Source organism: Harpia harpyja, chromosome 12, assembly GCF_026419915.1.
Source record: "Harpia harpyja isolate bHarHar1 chromosome 12, bHarHar1 primary haplotype, whole genome shotgun sequence".
In the NCBI taxonomy this organism is placed as follows: domain Eukaryota; kingdom Metazoa; phylum Chordata; class Aves; order Accipitriformes; family Accipitridae; genus Harpia; species Harpia harpyja.
Window position 1 is genome coordinate 36,677,729 of NC_068951.1, and position 21,879 is coordinate 36,699,607.

Here is a 21,879-nt window from a genome sequence, read left to right on the forward strand (position 1 = left end):
CACCACATCTGTGAACAGCCAAAGGGGGATACTGCAGACCATGTTTTCAGATGGAAAGCTGGGGTTTACATGTGTGTTTATCTGTAATTGCCTCTGTCTATGTTTATGTTAATCATAGGGTTTCTGAGACCTTGGAGAACCATTTATAGAACCAAACTAATGAGCTTTGCTCCCCTTACGGCATTTCATTTCCTGGGCAATGTGGCCACCGTAAAAAGAGAAGCACTTGCATTAATTTTGCCTCATAAAAGACACCCTGAGTCATCAAAAGCCAACAAAAGCTAAACATTCACCTAAACATATAATCACTGACCTCTTAAGCTTTGTCTGAATACACCCATGTCCTGCACTGTCCATGCTAAGTGCTCTGGATGCTTCCTCCCAATATTTCCCAGCCAGAGGATTCATTTGAACCCCGAGGCAGTTCCCTGTGAGCCCTGAAGTTTTCCTGCTAGTCCACGTTAACCTCTCCCTGTGCCACAACAAGGCGGTCAGTGCCAGTTCTTGGACAGACAGGGAGGCTGCTGTTGAGTGATGGGAGATATTTGGTCTCTCTCATGGCTGGACAGACCTTTTTGGGGGGTGGTCCCACCCACCATTGCCCATGGGAGAAGGAAGAGGCATCAAAGGCAACCTGCAAGGGGACAGTGGTTCACTCTGAGGTGAATTTACTGAATATGGACAGTTAGACTTTATGCCCCAATAGGTCTTACCCACACCTATGTCTGACCATAGTATGTTTTCCTATGGCTTTGCTGAGCCAGAAAAAAGGGAGAAGTATTGTGTGGTGAAGGATGGGAGAATAAATAAAATGGCCTGTTGAATTTCTGACGTAAAGTGTAGCCTGACTGCTGGGTAGTCTGGCATTCAGGTGCAGTAGTGCGTGGAAGAGTTTCCCAGGCAGAGTGGTGGAGGTAACTACTATATTTAAAGAGGAGGCTGAGAGGAGATCTTATCGCTCTCTACAACTACCTGAAAGGGGGTTGTAGTGAGGTGGGTGCTGGTCTCTTCTGTCAGGTGGCTGGAGATAGGACGAGAGGAAATGGCCTCAAGTTGAGGCAAGGGAGATTTAGGTTAGATATTAGGAAAATTTTTTTACTGAGAGGGTTGTCAAACATTGGAATGGGCTGCCCAGGGAAGTGGTTGAGTCACCATCCCTGGAGGTATTCAAAAAGCGAGTGGACAGGGTACTCCAGGGCATGGTTTAGGGGGCATGGTTAATGGTTGGACTTGATGATCTTGAAGGTCTTTTCCAACCGAAATGATTCTATGATTCTATGATTCTATGATATTAAAATGCTCCTGTCTGATTCAGGAGATGATCCAGGGGACTCTTCTAGTCCTGATATTGAAAGAATGTAAGAGCTGGACCCAGGACTAAAACCAATGCCTGAAATGTCTGACTCCCAAGTATGGTCCATGGCAACATGAAGGGGTGGATGGAAGCTGAGCTACACCAGGGAGACTGTGAGGAGAAACCCAACTGGGTGGTAAAAAGTGAGCTGGTGTCTGCCTGGGCTATCTGAGTGAGACCCACTGTGGCCGTGGCCGTGGTTCAACACGAAAGCCCTAGTACACATGCACCAAGGGAGGTCTCACTCACCAGCACTGAAGATGCAAACCAGAAACCAGGTGAACACCTAGCTGGCAATCCCCCTGTTCTGACACAATTCAGAGAGCAGTGTTTCTTGCGTAGTCAAAATACCTGTTTTCTCTGCAGGTCTCCATCTGAGCACAGTATCTGCTTGCCCTAATCCCACTTGTCTGCGGCCATAACAGAAGAACAGCAAGCGTGGACCAAGAAGAACAGCAATAAGCTAACTCATAAAAGAAATGCATCTGCATTAGTAGAAGACAGTTACCACTTAGGGAACATTTAATGCTCTGGCAGCAGCAACACTAAATTGTGATGCAGCAACAGCAATATCAAATGGTGTATTTCTGCCTCGTGACCGGACTTTGCTGTACCGCAAGCTAATGGGCACGGTGCAGGACAGAGTGACATAAATAACTGTTCTCGTTGGAGCATCTCAGGAGCTCCAGCTGTACTAACTGACTAATCCAACTGACAGATGACCTTGAATTTGGGGTTCCTTATTATGGCAAGGGGAAAATGGACAATGGGCAGCTGGTGTTAATGTACTGATGAGAGTTTAGGAAGACTGATGGCTAATGATGCTTCATTAATGAATTCACCTCTATTTCTGGCCCTTCTCCTAAATCTCCCCAGAGCTCAGAGCTTAGAGCTGAGCTCTCCATCTAGTTTTTGAGTAGAATGAGGGAGACAGCCTGGACCCAGGGCGGTCTTGGTGGGGTCCCATGGCACAGGCATGTCTAGGACACTCCATGTCCAAAGGAGGAGGAGAATGGAGCTGCCAGTGACAACTGAAGCCATCACATGGGGATGCAGCTTAGCTGTATGTGGAACACAGGGGTATTTAGGTTTGTTTTCAAAGGCAAAATTTCTTTTAACTTCAACTCATCCTTACGATTGTTAATTCCCTCTCCCCAGGATATACAGGAGTAAGAGAGAGAGTCAGAAAGGCTGAGGTATCTACACCTCTTTGCTACATGACAACATGCAATATGTTCACACTTCAAAATTAAATATTCCAAAGTAAGTTCTAAATCTTCCAGGTTTGCATCTCATTATATTTTTTTCTCCAGTGCTGGCGTTCTGTGTTTTAAAAAATCTTTCAAGCCCTGCCATTTAATGATGCCTTTCATCCTTTTCATTCCCCTCTCCTAAGAGCTACCTTCCTAGTATGAGTCTAAGTAGCACCACACAGCACAGCTGTAGACTTTGTAGTCTTTGTTCTTCCTGATCTTTTTAAATTTAACTTCCTTCTCCACTTTTTCTTTTCTTTTTTTTTTTTTTCCCCAGTGCCTCTTCCTATACATTACTATGCCCATGACGACTTGTTTCACTCACCTTGGCCACACTGTGTTAGTCTTAATTATTCTGATTTAGTTGATTGAAACAGCAACTTTTTGAAGAAATTCCTGTGTCTCCAGGTCTGCTACAAAGGAGGGAGCTTCTATCTGTCATCACAAGCAAGAGAGTCCCAACTTCTCTTCTTTGGTGACCTTCTGGCCACCTTGGAGCAGTCTGACACTATGGCTTCAGCTTCCTCATCTGTACAAGGGATGTGCTAGTCCTGTCACTGTACCTGGCAGAGGACATTTTCAGGCCATCTCCAGGTAGCAGAGAATCTAGTGAAGAGCCAGCCCTTATTACCATCCTCATGTTTTGGTGCTGGTGAGTTTGTAATCCAAGCACGAGGCAATGCCTCTCTTGGCACGTTGCAGTCGCTGGGGATCAACGTTTTTGAGGAACAGCTGAGGATAATTGTCCCCTTTGCCTGTCAGGACTCTGCAAACATTTTTAGCTTTTTGTGCTGAATTTGAATTTACGTAGCAAGTGACACATTGGACAAGCACTGTATTCATCATCTCAGCTGCTCTCTGGCTTTAGAGAAGGGCACAATCTGCCTGTAAAACGGGCTGCCTTTGGGAGGGGGTGCAGCAGTGGCAAGTGCTGGGTCACCCCCCTGCAACGTGCCCCTAGTCAGTTGAGCCAAGAGGGTTTTATGGGGAGATCTGCTCTGCCAAACACCAGGTAGCATTACGCTGATGAGGAAGGATTCTGGGAGTGAGAATGAAGGCAGTGAAAGTGCTGCACTACCTCACTTGATACTCTCCTTTAAATCTTAGCACAATTCTCTGTAACTGCAGAGGGATATATCACTCTGGGTGCTGCACTGCACCAGAAGAGCTATAAGGCCCTGGACCAGGCTGGCTGTGCTAAGAGCACATGGGTGGCAGTGAAGATGCCCTGTCTCTTGCAATCATGCTGTGATAAACCCAGTGGGAAACAGAGAGAGGGTGAGAGAAAGGAGATGATGTGGAGGTTCACTGCTGCGCTGCTCCTCCACTCCCAGGGCTGGGAGGTGTTTCCAGGTCTAGCTCCACGCTGAATTCAGTCTGTTTGATCGTCATCAAGAGGGAATGACCTTCTCCCCAGCTGAGATTTTGTGGGTACCCACTTGACCAGATCTTAGAGGAGGCTCTTTTGGATACTAAAAAGACTATTTTTAAGAATAACTGGTTGCACAGTGGGAGCTGGACACCTCTGACTGCTGAAGCGAAGTGACTTGTGACTCAACTCATATGTTCCTGCACCACTGTCATCTCAGGGCCCTGGGATTTGCACCCCAAACTGTGAAGCAACAGGGTGTTGGCACCGCTGTTTTACAGGTGATGAACAGAGGCACAGAGGCTGCTGAGACTTGGCCAAAATCTCCCAAGAAGCCTGTGGTGGATGTAGTGGAGAAAATAGCCTAAAAGATGGTGGACAACCACATTCCACCCAGCAAGTAGGGAAGAGAGCCAAGACACATACAGATTCCCATGTCAGAGAGCAAAGGCAGAGCCTTACTTTGGGGAAGCGCCAAGTCCATGGGGACATCCCTTCCAGCTCCAGCTTTGTGCAGCTGTGCCTCAGCTTTACACTGTCCAGAGAAGACCTGATCTGAGAAGTACACGGCTTTTAAATATCCCCGAAGAGAGCGTTTCATTTCAGGAAAGCAGCGCTAAAACCCTGATGGTGTGTTTGTGGGTGGGAGCACAGGGAGAGGAAGGGTGATGCGCTGCTGGGGACAGGGAGGGCACACCAGCAGCCCTTAGGGAAGCCATGAAGGAGAAGCAGATCACACGAGCGATGCGGCTGGGGAGAGAGGTGAGGGCAGAGAAAGATAAACAGACACAAAGCAGCACCCAGAGGAAAAGCACAAACAGGCAGGGCAGATATGGCAGGAGCGGTTTTTCTCCTACCTAATTCCTTGAGCGGGTCAATCATCTTTTATCTCTTTTGAGTCAGTCCCCGTGCCATCGAGAGCACCAGCCGGAACAAAGCAAAGGCAGAAGCGAGCTAAAACTACTGCCCAGCGGGAAGTGAATGCTCTGGCACTATTTATTTTTGAGTCCACATTTGGATTAGCTGTAAAGAGCTGTGTGGATAAGCAAGCAGGCAATTACAGCTGGGACGTGCTGCTCATGAATGGAAACAGCTCCAATCTGCTCAGGACATATTGAAATTCTAATTCAGTTAGATTCCTTTAGTTACAGCGCTCATCACAGACACTAAAAGAGATGGGATTAAAAAATAAATACAACTCTTATGTTGCCTTTGGTCTGCCTTCTCTGCTCCCCTTCCCCCCCTCCTCTCCCCAATTTTAGCTGTTGTTTGACTTTATTTTCTGTGGCAAAATACAGCACTCTGCATTTAGTCTGCTTGTTAATTTTTACGAGGATCTAGCAGACTGCAGCTGGCATGCACTGTTAACGGGTGGGCAGTCAGCATGAATACCAGACCGCTGCTGAGGTTTCACATGTCACATCTTACTAAAGACCATTACCTAGAGATGTCTGTTATTCCTGCAAAAGTGCGGGTGTGCCACTGAGGTGCAGAGCAAGGAGATGATTTGCACAAGCTCCTCACTGGCTTCATCCCTGGTTCAGACCAGTGCTCAAGTCCACCAGCCCACACTGCTCCCCCAGTAAGCAGGTTGGCGTCCTGCTTTGGGTATTGGTGTAAAGCTACTTTGCCATTGCTGGCAACTACTTTTGCACTGGGTTGTGCAGGTAAGTTAGGGAAAGATCTGATCCAAACCAGTGGCCAGGGAAGAGGACCAGGAGTGCTGGATCAGCCCTGCCAGTGTGACCTGGCAGTTCAAGCAACTTATTTAACTACATGCTAGTTGAGTTTTCCTGGCTGTCAACAAGAGATACTGTATTAAACCTGCTGGCATATGCACAGAACAGTTAGTTGAGATCTAAATGTCTGAGATCGCCAGATGGGATGAATAAGAGGAGTGTGAGCTCGGGCCTCCAACTGCCTCGCAGTCATGCTTCCCTCATGACCAGTCTCTTGGATCTGCTGGAGGACCTCTGAATGCAGAGAGATGTCTACAGACAGGTTGTGAATAGTACTGACCACATCAGCTCAGAAATCTGGTTATGACAGACACTGGGTAGAGATTTATCACCTCCCTCAAAACTAAGAAATGGGCTTGATGGGGAAAGACAGATATAATAGCTCCATCCTACCGATACGACCGAGGCATGGAGCTGTGAAATAAGCACCTCCGTGGTAAAAGCAAACACCCAGTTTGGCTCTCATGAGCATCTTTCCTCTTTGTCTTATTACAAAAGTGTAAATTTTGCAGCATAAACACTCTGTGGTGGGTCCTCATCCTTTCAGGACACAGACTTCACCATCTGTAGCCCTCTTAGTTGAGTATGATCAGTTGCCATGTCAAATTCACAAAACAGAATTTTGTGCCCAAGTGCTGTAGAAAAGCACTGGAAATATTTTTTTTCATGCATAAATTTAATGTAATTTTCACAGAATTGAACATTTTAAGTGGCCTTATTTTTTTAAATGCAATTCTGCAGTGGCAGCCGCCTTTTGGCTGCTGAATCTAAGCTGTGTACAATATGGCTACATCTCCATGGACCTCTGAACTCACACACGTGCTCTGTGGAGCTCCCTGTTTGCTTTGTCCACTGGTAAGCATCTCCAAGTCACGAATTAAGGGCAGAGGACTACTGCCTGATTGTAAAACCAATGCAAAATCCTAATTCCTACAGGGAAGGTGCATGCCCTAGAGAGCAGTTTCCAGCATAAGAAGAAGGAAGCGTTTCTAATGGATTCATTTGTAGTTAGGGCACACATCAAATCCAGCCTGATGAGCAAGACCGGGAGAAAGTTAGAAATTAAGTGGGTTACAATAAGGCAGAGATTAGAAAGACCAGGAATACAAGATAAAAGATAATAGTGGTGTGCACACACAAGAGAGCATAGGAATGGCTGCATATTGCAGAAAGGTAGTAATGAAATCTACAGAAGTAGTGGTATGAAGTGGATGGGAAATGTGGCGGAGTCAATGAGTCAAATGACTACTGAGACGAGACTGATGAGCCAGGCTTAGTACAGTGCTGCACCAGTCTATTAGGTCAAAAATCAGTGTAAGAACTAAATCACCTGCTTTGTGGATGAGTTCAGTGCGTGATACACTGGAAGGTACAGATGCAGATTTAGCCTCCTTAGAACACCAATAGCTTGAGAGCTCATGAATCTCTTTATAGATGCGTTCCTGTAATATGCTTTTTAGCATAAAACCAATTTTTCTTGAGACTCAGGAAAAAGATAATGAGAAAGAACAAAAGCAAAGTCTCTATAAGAGAGAACAGTGTACCTATGACCTCTGCGCAGTTTTGAACCAACAAAGGGAACAAAAACTCTCCAGTCTTCTGAGGCCAGCGAGGCACTCTGAACAGTGAAGGGGCCATGTCCATGAAACAAAACCCGAATGTATTTTGGTCTCAAGACTGGTCTAGAAATGAAAACAATGGTAGGAGCAGGCACAGACACTTCCATTCCTCATATGGCAATAATCTATATTAATTACAGCAAGCATCCAGCTTCGAACAATGTCACTGCAGTGCTATTACTGTTGAAAAGTATTGAGTTTCCAAGGAGGTGAATGTCTTTTTCTCTCCCTAATCATGATTACTTGGCTTATACTCAGGCTAAGCTTTCATTTAACCAAGATAAATGGATATTTCCAAAACCAGCGAGTTAACACTATGCATCACATTATTACTCTCTTCTCAGATTTCTTGCCTCGTGTGCTATTTTACTTGGCCGCTAAACACCAATAAAAATAAGAATAGGAAGGAGGAGCCGTGCAGGATCCCATATGGATTAAAGATCAAAAAAATAAATAAATCTGGTTTTGACCCGTTACTTCGTCCTATTATGTGCTAGCATTTTCCTTCAATCAACATAACATAACAATGTTATTTTGTCCTATAATTTCCCTTTCTCAAAACATGAGTGCCCACACCACATTTTTGCAGACACCGCCAGCCTATCTGACTAATATTTTGTTGCTTTCTATTTGGAATCCGTACTTATCATTTAAGCTTATGTGCCAATACTGTAGGTTAACATTCAGAAGAGCAGATGGGGAATCAGAGGCAAAACTTCTGTCAGTGATAACGGGACTTCTACACTTCATTTCCCCCAGGGCACAGTGAATGTTTTCCTTTTCAACAGTGCTGGGCAAAAGTGCCTTAAGGAACCGGTGGCAGCAAAACTGTGTGCTGGCAACAGCCTGAAGTTGTCAGGATGTGGGAATAGATTTTCAGTTGCTGGGCCATTTGTGGGAAGTTATTTTGTAGTAACTCCTGGAAGATACCCATCTCGGTACAGAAGTTCAAGTGCAAAATAGCCAGCAAAAATTGCCTTTCTAGAAAAGTCAGTGGGAGGTCTGGCACTGAACAGTTTCTCCTACACAGGCGGGTTCACCTGACCACATGGCTGCCCAGAGGTCCAGCTTTGGATGACCAGGGCAGGCTGCAGATCCGGGAGAGGTCCCTAAACTCTGCAAATCCTGTTATTTCAGTGGCCATCCCGCTCCCCAGTCTTCTGCCCCGCTGCTGGGGAGAACTGCAAGGCTGTGCATGGGCATCTTAGTGCGCGTGGGTGGCTTCCTACCCACCTCCCACAACTCCTTACACAGTGGTGGTGTCCAGAACATGCCATGTGTCCACGTGTGAGGATGTGCGAGGTCTACGCGTGTTTTACCCTTCATCAGGGAAAAAGATTTTACTTTTCTCCAGCAGCTCTGTGCACCATCCCCTTTCACACATTCAAGGGAAGCTAGCCGGTGTGTTGGGGACCGGCACTTGCAATACAAAGGACTTTGCGAAATGGGAAGCCGTTCGTCTGCCGTAGGCACAAAACTCCTCGCCATCAAGGAGTGACAGTCAGACGAACATCCCACCTCTGTCTTGGGGATGGAGAGCCCCGTGGCACCTCACTGGGATTGATCGTCCCTGTACTCCGCTGGCTTTGCTCTGGGCAGCCGGGCTGCGCTGCCGGTGCCGGCCAGCTGCCACCCAGCAGTTGCTGAATGACAGGAACTATCAGGATCGAGACAAAATTCACTCTCCTAACGCCAAATGTCACACAGGAGATTAAAAGCAGATCCTGGCTGCTAAAACACGCATTGAAGACACGCTAGAGGCCTGCCCAGAGAGCAAGGGCTTGCCTCTGACCTTGACTGCCACACAGATGGGATTTGTTCCAATAATTACTACAGATACAGCCCGCACCATCTTACTTTCTCTGGCCTTTTTCTATAGAGTGTCCAGCATTTGGCCAGCCTCTACCCACCTTCTTCCGAACAACAAAAGGCTTTTACTAAGCATTTGATACTGCCATTAATGAAACAAGGAAATAGATGTCGAAAATCGGAACGTGTGGGTTATGTCTGTATTCTCTACTTTTTAGGGCAGTTTAACTACTGCCTGTTAATTTTCACCCTTTTTGGTGCTTTTATGAAAGCTTTTCCTGTCTAACTTTCCTAACAGTCCCTGAGCCCCAGTAATCATGTGAATTACATTTGAATCAAAATGCAGAAAAGCTGTGTTTTCACATTGACCTTCAAATCTTGAAGGCCATTTCCACCTCCCACAGGATACAGTGGGTGTGTATCTTATTATAAAGGTGCTTTACAGCATAGCTTGTGACTGAGGAGGCTGCTAAGGTAAGTTTAACCAAAAATGTTTTTCATATGTACATATTCTCATGTATCCTATCTTGCTACTAAAAGCTGGTATTTGAAGTCTTAAATTTATTTAGATCAATTTAAGCAAACATACCTGTAGGAAAATTTGTTAAGGTACCAGCTAACACCCTGCAGAGGACTTGAGCTGTCTCTGTTATAACATTCTCACTGTAATAGAGTATAGTAGGTAAATAAAAGCTGGTAGTCTTCCTCCTAATGTGTTCACAGGGCTTTTCTCCCATATTAATTTGATAGTAGTAATTCAGAAAATCTCATCAGAGACTGCTATAATATGGACTGCATTTTTACTTCAGAGGGTGTAAAATTTAACTTTCACCCCCACCTGCTCCTCTTCTTTACACTGGAAATGCTGTCATGAATTCCCCAGCTCAGCTTTTTTTTTTTTTCTTCTTTTAAAGCTGATGTACAAGCTTAATGAAGCCTATCACTTCAATGCTTTTTGATATGTACTTCAGAAGAGAGTGGGTACTTGATTCTCTTATTTATATCAGCAAGGTCAGGAGCCAAATGCAGAAGCAAGCAAAGGGGTAGGGCAATGCCACAGAACCTGTCAGCACCAGAGCAAAGGCATTTCTTCAGTTTGCTGTGGTCCCTTGGGAAATCCTAACAGCTGGACTAATATTGGATGTAATTGAAGAAATACTCCCCTTAAACTAGGAGGAGGTTCAGTATCTAAATATAATCCCTGCTAAAAGAATGCTCAAAAAATGAATTTTGACCTTCATGCCAGCCAAAAAGAGATTTTCAGTAGCTGTAAAGATTTAAAAAATTATGTGGAACATTTTGTCCAATAGTAGCTTTTTGATTTCTTCATACTGTTTGTATTTATTTTTACCTTTTACCACAATGGAAATTCAAGTCCAATATTCAATCAAAGTCAAGCATTTTATCGCCTTTCCACTCAAATGCCTGAGTCAGATGCTTAAAATGTAACACCAGCAGCACTGTGAGTAGTGGATATATAAGTACATGGAAAATCAACCTTTTGCACTATAGCCCAAGGAAGTGCCTTTTCTTTTTTTCTTTAGCCTGGTGGAGTCATTTGCTATCAGAACATGTTGCCATCAAAAGTGATCTGCTATTGGTGCCTTACAGCTATTGGAAAATGTTGCTACTGGAGTATTTCAGTTGCCAGAGCACTCCCCAGTCAGACCAGTTTGCTGGTGCAAAGTTCTGAGCTCGCGGCAGGAGCCCTGCTATCAAACGCATTTGTCAACTGGGAATCGTCAATTCGCTTCCTCTCACTCAGGTGCAGAGAAAAGCAATGTTTATTTAATCTGGAAGGTGGAAAGCTGGAGTAGAACAAGAATGACCACGACTCTCTGCCTTTCCAGCTTCCCTTTATGCCCCTGGGAATTTTGCTTTTCTTCTACCACCACCTCAAAAGCTCTTGCTTCCTTCACCACTGCTGGAGCAACAGTGCTTTTGGCAGTCAGTTCCTTCTGGGGCTTTCTAGTCCCACGCTTGGTCTGACGTAAAAGTGACCATAGGGTGACAGAAGGTGCTCACCCAACCCGTTGCCACCATCAGTCCTACCACAGGATGCCAACACTGGCGTTAAAGTGGTGGGAGAGGAAGGACTGACTGGGAGACAGCACACCCAGCTCTGTTTCTGCAGGTTTCGATGCACAAAACAAATTCCCATGGGGTATGCAAATACTGGGCATTAGCCACTGAGCAAAGACATCCACGTGCGGGTTCTTACACCCTGTACCCTGCAGTAAATACAAACCAGTCAACTAACCTGGAAATTCAAGTTGGCTCCAGGAGTGCCCTGGCCCTCCTTTCTGCTCAACTCTGAAAGAGCATCACCCCAAGTTTTAGCTTGGCAGGACTTGGAAGAGTACCAGCAGTTGCAATAAGTAACTGACAGTATTTCCTAAGCATCTGTATTTTCACTTCTATAGAAAACATGGAGCTGATCTAGGAGTACTTAATTTGGGAGCTGTAACACAATCACAGTGGAAAGCAGTGCTGGAAGACCACCCGTGGATTTCAGCGGATCAGATCCCCTGTAGTTAAACTAAATGTCATCACACTGTACATGGCTGCTGATTTCAGGTTTGCTAATTTGTAAAACAATGTAAAGAAGATGCTGCAGTTGTGAGCGGAGCAGCTGAATTATAGATACTTAGGCAGCACCGTAGGGATATGAATTCTGTTTATTGCACAAACCTGCCTCTATAATTAATAGAAATAGTAATATTTCCTTACTCCATTTTCATTAATTCAGACTGATAGCTTTGGAAGATCAGAATGGATTAGGAAACACAGTTTTGGAAGAACAGAAGAGAACCAGAGGACTTTATTGGCTTTTCAGCATCAGTCCAGACATCCTCCTTCAATGTGCAAGGAGCAAAATTACTAGCAATGCTCTGTGTGTAACAGACCATCTGTCACCATAATTGTAGCTTTATTTTATTTTTCCCTGCTTCTGGGTGAAAAGTTCCAAACTTCCCTAGCTGCCTGTCTGAACTGAACATTATGAAATGTATTTTAAAACCTTGAGAAACAGCCACAGTCAGTCCAAAGCCTGCTTAAACCCCAGCAGCTCTCTAACACCAACGCTGGCACCTCCCAATAAAAACTGGCTTCAGGGTTTACCTAACAAGCTGCAAACGATCCAAACAGCCATGTCTCCTTTAGCAGGAGTTTTATAGGCCTTTCCCCCTCTCTTAGGAGGCGTAAACGTATCAAGGTTTAAAATTGCGCTTCATTTATCTCAGTGGTATAGTATGACATTGTTCCCACAGAAGCACTGGTGATACTTCATCGTGGTAGAGAGGAGGGCACCGCATGGAGCAGAGCTGATGCATGAGCTGGCTTAGCCATGGGCGGCGGCAACCCAAGTATAGTTTGGGCTTTATTTTATTATTTTGGATGCTTCAGGGATTGGAAGCAAGGAGTGTCCAGAAAGGAGCATGAAAACTAGACAGCTATACAAAGGGCTTTTCATCTCTCCTGGTGGAAAGCTTTGCCCCCCAGCCCCGTCCCTCTTGGGGTCAGAGGCACAGGAATAGGTCTGTCAGAGATGACTTATTTTCCCAATGATTCATTGAAAAAAGTATTAATCTTAATAGCTTTCTAACATGAAGTACATACCGACCACTGAACCGTTCTAAGGAGGGCCTTTTATTGATATGACTCCTTAGCCAAATGTAATGCAATTAAATGATTGGATTTCATTACGTGTATTGACATGGTGTCAGTGACAATTTCCATTCTCCCTATTATTTCTATAAATAAAGTCATCTGCCATAATTAGAAAATATGAACGTGCTAAGATCTCCATTAATTCTTCCCCATACTAATCTAAGAGCTGGGCAGATGTTTATTAATACCTTGTTACACTGCGTTCATCAGCTGTTACCAAGAATAGAAAGGCTGAGACCTGATCTCACACTGAAGGTTAAATAAGCGCAGATCTGGCTAAATCATGGAATCATAGAATAAATCTTGGCTTCTGGTTAACTTTTGGACAATATCTTTGCTTTTTATCAAAATGCTTTTTAAACTTTTAACCTCTCTACCCCTCAGTGTGCTTTGGACCACATATGAAACCCAGCAGGGTCTTCCCCTCCCTCCAGCAGTGACTTCAGCAGTCCTTCAACTGCATCTTGATGTCTGTTTTGATTTCAGTGGAGCTGAATTACATCAGCCTGTGACCTGCCCTCTGGTTCTCCCTCCTGGAAGGTATTTAAGGAGCAGCGGTGCTGGGTGAGAGCATCTTCGGTGCCGGGCACCTGCTGATGGGTGCTTGGGATGGATGCGAGGAACAGCAGGTGAGGATGGACCTGCACCAAGCCACGATGGGTGCTGCGACCAGCCTGTGGGACCTCATGATCCCTCCTGGGACCTTGTGGTTGGCAGGTTTCAGAGCTGGTCTGACCTCTGTTCCAAGCCATCTTCCATTGTCACCTTCACTGGGTCTTCTGCCAAGAAGCTCCACAGTTTACTTATGTTTTCTGTGAAAGTGCTTTTTTCCTGTTTCTTTTAAATCTTGTGCTCAATAACCTGAGGTCACTTCCTGATCTTCTTCCTCTTTCCTATTTGTCCGGTGTTTTCTGTCTCTTCCCACTCTCTGTTCTTTCTCACCAACACCTGGATCTGTTCTCTCGGCACTCGCTGCCTGGCTTCGGTGCCCATCGGAGCACCTCTGCCGACTTCAGCAGTGCCGCATTGCCTTGTACCAGCAAAGCAACTGTCCTGTGACCTCTGCGGTCAGAGCAGATGCTTGGCTTTGTCTGGGTCTATGTGGCTGTATCAAGGAGCTCTGAGGTTCAGGCTGGTGCCAAACTCCTGCTCGCTCACGTTCCCGGTGTGCTCAGGCTGCCTACAAGGAGAGGAGGAGCTTGATTTCTGGGATGAGCCGACAGAAGTACAAACAATGCTGATTCACATCAGATGTTCACAGAAACAGTGCACAAGATATATGTCTTTTTTACTGCATTGGGACTGCAATGGAGCCTCTTTCCTTATTTTAGGAAAAGTTTAAATCTTGCTGGCAAAACTTGATGAACTTCTCCTGAAGGACTCAGCATTCCAGGCTAAACCAATTTTTTTCAGCTGATAATTATTGTAATTTTTTGCAAGGTCTTAATATTTCCATGTACACTAAAGTGGATGGGATGAAATTGTACATATCTTGTGACCTTCTCTCCCCAGAATACTGGGCTGTTGCCATTCCTCATTTAAAGCCAAGCAAAGCTGGGGTTTACTTTGTAGGGTAAGATGTAATGCACTGAAGTCGGTGAGGCAGCACTTGGTGAGAACCTGCCGTTATATTTTTGGCTGGGCCACACCTGAAATGAAACTAGAGCATGTTGTGAGTTGACCAGGGCTGGAGCTGGCCTTTCTTTACTGCTGTACCCAGCACTGAGCAGCTGGGGCTCTTGGTCTTCATCAGACCTCGAAGAAGAACTTAAATAATATTTTCAAGACAGGCTGTCCACACTACAGTGTAAGACAGGCATGACCCAAAGCCTACCATACAGTCATCAGCCTAAATCCTGAATTGTGAACTGGCTGATATGTATTTTGAAAGACTGGTGGCGGTGGCTGTCCCATCCCGTCCTATGGCAGATTCAGACGCAACCAAGGCAGAGGAAAAATGGCTCAGCAAACCCAAAAGACAGGGTTCAGGTCAAAACTTCTCTTGACCTCAAAAAAGAACGTGGGTGCAAAATTAGACTGCCCAGCCACAGAAAATATGTATGTGGATACCCGTGCTGCTCCTGTACTCTCCCTGGGTTGATTTCAGTAACAGTGCTCAGACCTTGTTTTGTACAAAGTCATTTTAAATTCACATATTAAAAAAAAACTGAAAAAAATCCAATGTTGCTTCCACCACTTTCTAGCCCTTGCCCATCTCCTTTGAGTTGGATGCTGCTTGCCTTTTCCCCTGTCTGCCACCTCTGAAATTATCCACTTACTTACTTTTTGCACTCTCTTTCCCTTTCTCAGAACTGCCTTTGGAGAAATGCATATAAACAGCTATTCTTTGGGTCAGCATTTCAATTAGTTTTAAATTGTACATTTCTTTTTCCTGGGTCTTTACTTATTTATTATTATTTGTAGTGAATCTTTTTCTGAGCGTTTGCATTGATTCCGATAACTCTGTTGGGTGCTTATCTGTATAAATAGATCAATAGCTTTTGGACTGTGCTTTCTGAAGCAATAGACTGAGAGGCTTGCTTCGAACTTGAAAGCTTTTGTGCTGAATTTATTAATACAGGAAGCTATTACAAATGTATGATCCATAAAATTACTTCAGGCCCACGCTAAAGTAAGTGGTCTTTGTACGTTTTCTTCCTGGCCAGTTGTATTTAAGCAGTTCCAATCTTACACGTCCTTTTTCCATTACAGACACCCTCAGTTCATCGGGGAAAGGACACTATTGACGTCGTAATGACACTCCTTCCAGAGCTGACAGGGTTGGCTTAATGGCTGGTCCCAGCAGACAAGGCCTTGTGGATCATCCTGGGCTCCTCCAAGGGACTAATCTAAAGGGAAGATCTAACAGGAATCAATCTCCCATCTCAAATGAGAGATGCTCCCTTCTCTTAAACTGCAGTAAAACAAACCCTCCTCTAATCTGATCCAAATTAAAATCAGGCACAAACTAAGACTTTCATTTTTATTTCTAGCTTGCTCAAGGAAAGACCTCTTTGCACTGCCTTCCTCCAAGCCAATTTTGGGCTAAGTGAAAAAACATAGTTCCACAAAATCTCTGCGTGAAGCCACCAGGAACGCAGCAAGATAATAGTGTAGCAAGATAAGGGGGATTAAGATTGCTTCTGGGCTTTTTAAGAAATAAGGGGTGAAAAAGTTAATGGAACACTCAACTGGGAGACATTGCTGGGACCTGCAAAAAGTGACAGACCGAGATAGCTGGGTGCACAGCAGTTGTGTTGTATAAAATACCATTGCACGGCCAGCCTTTTCCATGTACATTGAAGCCTGCTGAATTCCACATGGACTATGGCATGGAGCCTTTAGGAGCTATGGGTAATGAAGCTGATCATTTCCAGCTGATGTGTGCAATAAAGAAGTAGCTGAAGTACAATGAACTGGCCATTAGTGAAATGAGAAATACGATGGCTGGCAACACAATGGCATAATCATTGCAAGATGGGCGGCATGTCTCTTGTTGACTATTCATGGATCCCTCAGAGGATGAGACTAGGATTCTTGTGTGGGGTCTGCCTATTGACTACACCTCATTTAAGAAGGTCTGAAGTTTGCCTCCCACCCACTTGTGATTTTTCTCGGTCAGTTTGGTTCTTGTTTAATGGAGGAAAGGGCTCTGGCACAAACACAGCGGTGCCTGCTACGCTCCGCGTTCAAGAGCAGTGCATATTGAGAATTTGCTTGTATTGTTGTGGAAATTAGATGCTACTTTAATTGCTGTGGTGAGTTTGAGTAGAATATTCTGTGGAGACAATAACAGCCACTGACAATCCAAATCCAGTGGAGGCCTGATCCAGCTTGTATTGACGCCGATGAAGTATTTCTATTGTACTTAACGGACATTGGCCTCAGCCTCAAAAGAGTGCACTTCAGATTGAACTTCTCTGCTTTTGCAGAGATCTTATTAGATTTGCAGAGTTGGTATTAGATTTGCTCAGTGGTATGAGAACATTACTATTCTGTTAAATTACTTTTCCAGTTAATAATATATTCTTTTCTACAAGGATTTTTCTTTCTTAAGTCCTTTTTACCTGTTTGCCTTCAGCTGGCTAGGGAATTCATTCTCGCTTTCTGCCTTGAACTACTACATGCCATTATCTTGCAGGGTTAAACAGCTCTCGTCCACTTCTTAGATGAGTGCTCTGTATGCTAAACTTGATTTTTGTTCCTTGGGCAGGGAACCTGCCCTTTTTTACTGGTGGAAGCTAAACAAGAAGAGCCTCGTGAATTACGAGGCAACCTAAATCAAAACAGGTTCTTGACCCCAATCTCTTCCAGGGCAAGGCTCAGCACTAACTTCTGGGGAAGCCCTCCTCATACCTGAGCCTTTTCTATCACAACATAGAGATACACTTTGTGAGCCCATTCTTAATGAAACAGATCTCTGAGATCTGAACTGTATTATATTATTTGTAGAATTTACACCTGTAATACTAGCAGCACGCTAAGTGCTTTGAAGAGATGTTGGAAGACAAAGTCCCTGCCTAAAGAGCTTAATATTCATATTTTATTCAAAATAAAAAATATCCATACTCTGAGGCTGTAAGATACCGGATTAAAAAGGCTTTTCTCCTTAAATTAGCTCACAGAAATATAACCCCCTGAAGGGAGCAAAGGAGACAGCTGTGGAGGGAAGGGAACTAGCACTACCAAGTACAAAGCGACTTTCAGCTGCCTCATCCAGAGATACACTTTCAGCCTCAGCCTGGGGTCCCTGTGGACACTTTTATCCCTGGGAGCCCAGCTGAGATCAGAGAGGGTCAGATCCGCTGTTCCCCCCCCAGCACAGCATTCCATGCGCAGAGGCGAGACCCAGCCCTGTTCCATCTGGGACAGGGGAACCAGGGGCGGTGTGATGGGAATGTAGCCTTTGGATCTGCCTGTTCAAATGGCAGCCCTCGTTATTGGAACAAAATCAGATCACTCTTCCTTTTTGTCAGAAGTCAAGAGTGTATAACGCACAGTTTCTCAGTTCTGATTGCTGTGCATAGATAGCACTATTCCCGATATTTTGTCACAGTGCAATTATTTGCTATTTCTATGCACAGTGCATCAGTGTCAACATTCTTTATAAAAATATATTAAATTATTTAAAAACAAAGGAAAACTAAATAATAGCATATGAAGAAATCTTTTGGAAAAGGTTATATTTCTGCATCAGGTATACTTGAAATTTAGTGGAAGTAGGATGCTTTTGCCATAATGGACAACAGTGGGAGTGAAACGGAGCACAGTACTCAGGAAGGGAACAGTGAATGCGACTGATAGGTTTTTGAGGAGAGGAAGGCAGACCCACCATTACATGTTGACGGTTGAGAAGCAGAGCTGACAAGAGTTTTGAAGCCATAAGTTCCAGTTTGTTGCAGAATTTTAATGTGTTTCCACATGAGGGATATTTGGTTAGATATTGTAAGCACAGTACTGGAAAATTAGGATTAGCAAATGAGTAAATTAAACTGAAAATTGGGCAAAGAGATTTGAAAATAGACGTAAGTGCTTCGGTCATGATGGGCTTTGCTCTCCAAGGAATTTTTATTTTTTGTTTACATAGTCTGTGAATTCTTACTGGATTTGAAATTGTTTCCATTACAGATGCTAAAGATTTTGCAAGGAAATCTGCCGGGGTTATAGAAAAACAGTAACAGAACAACAACAGAAGAAATGTAGGTTGAAAGTGATACAGTTTTGACTTAATGATCTCTTTTTTGCGAAATGCTCATCACAGATAAAATTTCTGGGCTTCGTTCCTGGCCGCAACACAATGACAAAAACACTTAACGCAAACCTCACTGAGCGGCTCCTGTTTCTTAAGAAAACGTCTGTTACACAGCCAAAGTCTTTGCAGGGTTAATTATTTCTGAAACCCAAGCGAGACACAAAGAAAACAGCACAGATAGACGCAAGGGCATAAATAACTCTGCCTATTAGCTGCACGGTGGGGAAATCACCCAAAGGCGGGGGGCTGAGGAGACGGGTCCGTGGTGGACTCTGGGGTACGCCAGCGTGCCCAAGCACCTGCACCGCAGCACCCTGCCAAACGCCTTAAGCTAAATCCACTTCCGAACAATGGTACTTTGATTAATGCAGGAGTCGGGGTGCTGTGCAAACCAGCCTCGTGCTGACGCTGAAATGAACCAGACAGCTCAAATATGAGAAATGGAAAAAGCAATAAGCATTAGTAAAAGAAAACAGCAGGTCGTGCGTAGCCCCGGTGACTTTGTCAGTATATTGTCTTTGTGGAAAAGATCTGACATTTTTTGTATTGGTTCTCAAGGAACACTGCAAGAATATTGGAGATAGGGGAACAGAGATGCAGAGCAGTCCGATAACTTACCATGATAGTACCTACCGAGTCAAAATGACATCCAAGGCTTCCCTCTCCAATTTGTGAGGTTAGATCATGCTGATTTTATCAGCAAGGTCATTTTAGCACCCATGCTTAATCCAAAATCTAGTCTGATATTTGCTTAGGAGATTTGAGTAATCTCTTTAAGAGAATTAACAAGTGCTGAAGTCCTAAGGAACAATCTTCTCCCAGCCCTGTCTGGAGCACAAGGATTTGAGGTCAAAGCTAGGTGAAGGGTTTTTTTAAGAAGGTGTGGAAACAAATGAAATACTCTTTAGAGCCAGTCAGGTTATGGAGAATGGAGGCACAAAGCCTGCAAATGATTTTAGGTTGGTTTTTTGGGTTCAGTTGTCTGGCTACCCTGGAGGCAACCCATGACGTGCTGCATGATGCTCCAGTATTGATAACGTGATATGCAGAGCGGCTTGCTCTGGCAGGTTTCCCCTCTGAGCCACATACACCTGCAGTCAGTGGCCAAACAACACGTGAATGTTTTGCTGCCTTTTCCAACATCACCGTATGCTGCCTGTTGGTCCTTCATGATACAGCCATGGCCCTGGAGCTGTGTGATGGGAGCTAACTGCTAGTTAAGGGAGTGGATGGGAAAATTCAGTGAAACAGTGTCACTGATGCTCAAATACCAAGCTGTTAAATCTTCAGTAAGTCTTAGTTCAGAAATCAGTTGTCTTTTTTTACAAATAATTAGAAAGATAATCAGTGAATATAAAGTCAAATGTTCACTTGAGGCTCTTGGTTTAAATTTTGGGAAGGGCTTTGAGGAATTGGCTTTGAATCCTTGCATCCACAGCTACTCCGTGTGCTCTGGTTGTTGGATGGATCTAAAATAAACCATTTCTACATGTTCTTATCTGCAAATATGTGGTTGACATCGCATAAGATTAGCCCTTCTCTGGCAGATCGGTCCAAGAAAATAAAGAAAATCCCACAAAAGCAGGGTTCCCACAAGAGTCCTATCAAGTCAGGCAGAACAGTCACCTAGCAGCTCATGGTGGTGGTGTACTATTAAGCCTCACACCCTTTTCCTTCGCAAAAGGCTGATGAATTTTTATCTAGATCCAGAAACAAAGAACAACATCCTGGCCCATGGGGGTGGATGCTGCGGATGCTCATCTCAGGCACCCTGCCGTTTCACAGCTGGCAGCAACAGATAAATTTATCAGTCGTCTGAGCCAAGGTTCACCAGATGGAATCGCATCCCACTTAAAGGTAACATTGGGCTATTGCAGCCTGAAGACTAGAGGTAGGTTTGCATATTAACTCATCTCAGCTTCCAAGCTTTAGTTTAAAATAAAATTTGGAACACAACTGGGAATCATGAGGCCAAATACCCCAAACTTAAGAGCACATAATGCAGCAGCTGCAGCTGGAAGGGGTACTACAACTCACCTAGCAAAGTTCTACAGTGAAGTTTGCTATCCAAGCCATAAGAAGGTTGTTATCTCTGCGTGGCCGATAAACTGCAACAGTAATGATTTTACTGTAAAAACAAGCAAACCTCCCACTAGACCAGTGAGAAGCAATATTAAATCTCATTATTCTACATTTGAGACACATTTACATAGAGGTCTATTAATGTTTTGATATCTGGAGAAACAGCAGCTTATATAAGCAAATGGAAGTACCTAACATAGCATATCGGCGATCTGTTTGGCAAGGCCTATAAAATTGAAGGTAAAAGAGGTATGGTGGGTGTTGGCTAAAGTAACACAATATTTGCACAAGACAGTAGGGAATATGGCAATATTAAAAGAAATTGTTGATAAATTCAACACATCCTTGGCAGATCATCTGTAGGGGTGCAGAGGACCCTTGCCTTTAAGTCACCTGCTGCATATGTTGAGATCCACCATTAAATCATATTCCAGCATCCTCCCTGTCTGGTGGCTTCTGTAGAGCAGGAAGGTGAGCAGAGGTGGGAAGAGGACACTGCCCGGCCTTGGGACTCTGAGGGTGCTAAAAGCCCGACTGTAATGCAGGTCCTGACATGTCTCCTTGAAAATGAATGATGAGGACTTGCTGCAAGGCAGCCTGCCTGAAGAAAACAGTCAGATGTATATCAAAGGGTCCATGCAAGTGTGGTCCACAAAACCACCGCTTAAAGTCACTCAAAGATATGGTGAGCCAACCGAGCTGGCCCATCGGGGTGGGTGCTCTGGCACGAGTGGCGGTGCTCCTGCAGATGGGTCTGATGGGACCCCTGTGCTGAATGCAAGCCCTGAAGGGTTAAATACTTCTCTTGGCACTTGCAAACTTCCGTAATAAGAAAGCTTTAAAAGAAAGCAGCCATCTGTTTCAGGAAAGGCATCATGCAACGATCAGCCCACATTGCTTACCAAAGCAGCAAGACAGGGAATCAAACAAGACGGGACCAGGCAACCTAAACCCTGCCTGCTCTCAAGCTCCACAGCAGGAACTCAGCCCTCCTCATGCTTTCACAGTGATTTACATTCACAAAACAAAACCCGCCTGGCATCCTCGTGAGGGTCCTCCAAATGCCCCAACCGGAGGCTGGAGGCAGAGGTCACAGCTCCGAAAATGCCCACGTGCCAGGTGCCTGGCTGGGGCCTCCGGCAGGAGCCAACCGGCAGCTCCCTCTGCTTGGACGACCGCCGGCAGTGCCTCGGACTTTTCTTCTTCTGACACTTACAAAACCATCTGACAGCA

At 44.7% G+C, this 21,879-nt stretch overlaps 1 protein-coding gene across 5 annotated transcripts in view; it reads right to left on the reverse strand.

Moving 5' to 3' along the window:
• KCNMB2 (potassium calcium-activated channel subfamily M regulatory beta subunit 2) overlaps positions 1–21,879 on the reverse strand; it is a 155,317-nt gene that overhangs the window by 21,596 nt on the left and 111,842 nt on the right. The window contains exon 1 of one of the 5 annotated variants that reach the window (XM_052804094.1): positions 19,198–19,271. The exons of the other annotated variants lie outside the window; for them this stretch is intronic. The gene's annotated coding sequence lies outside the window, so the exon portion shown is untranslated. Of the gene's footprint in view, positions 1–19,197; positions 19,272–21,879 lie in introns of those variants that run through there. 5 annotated transcript variants of the gene reach the window in all.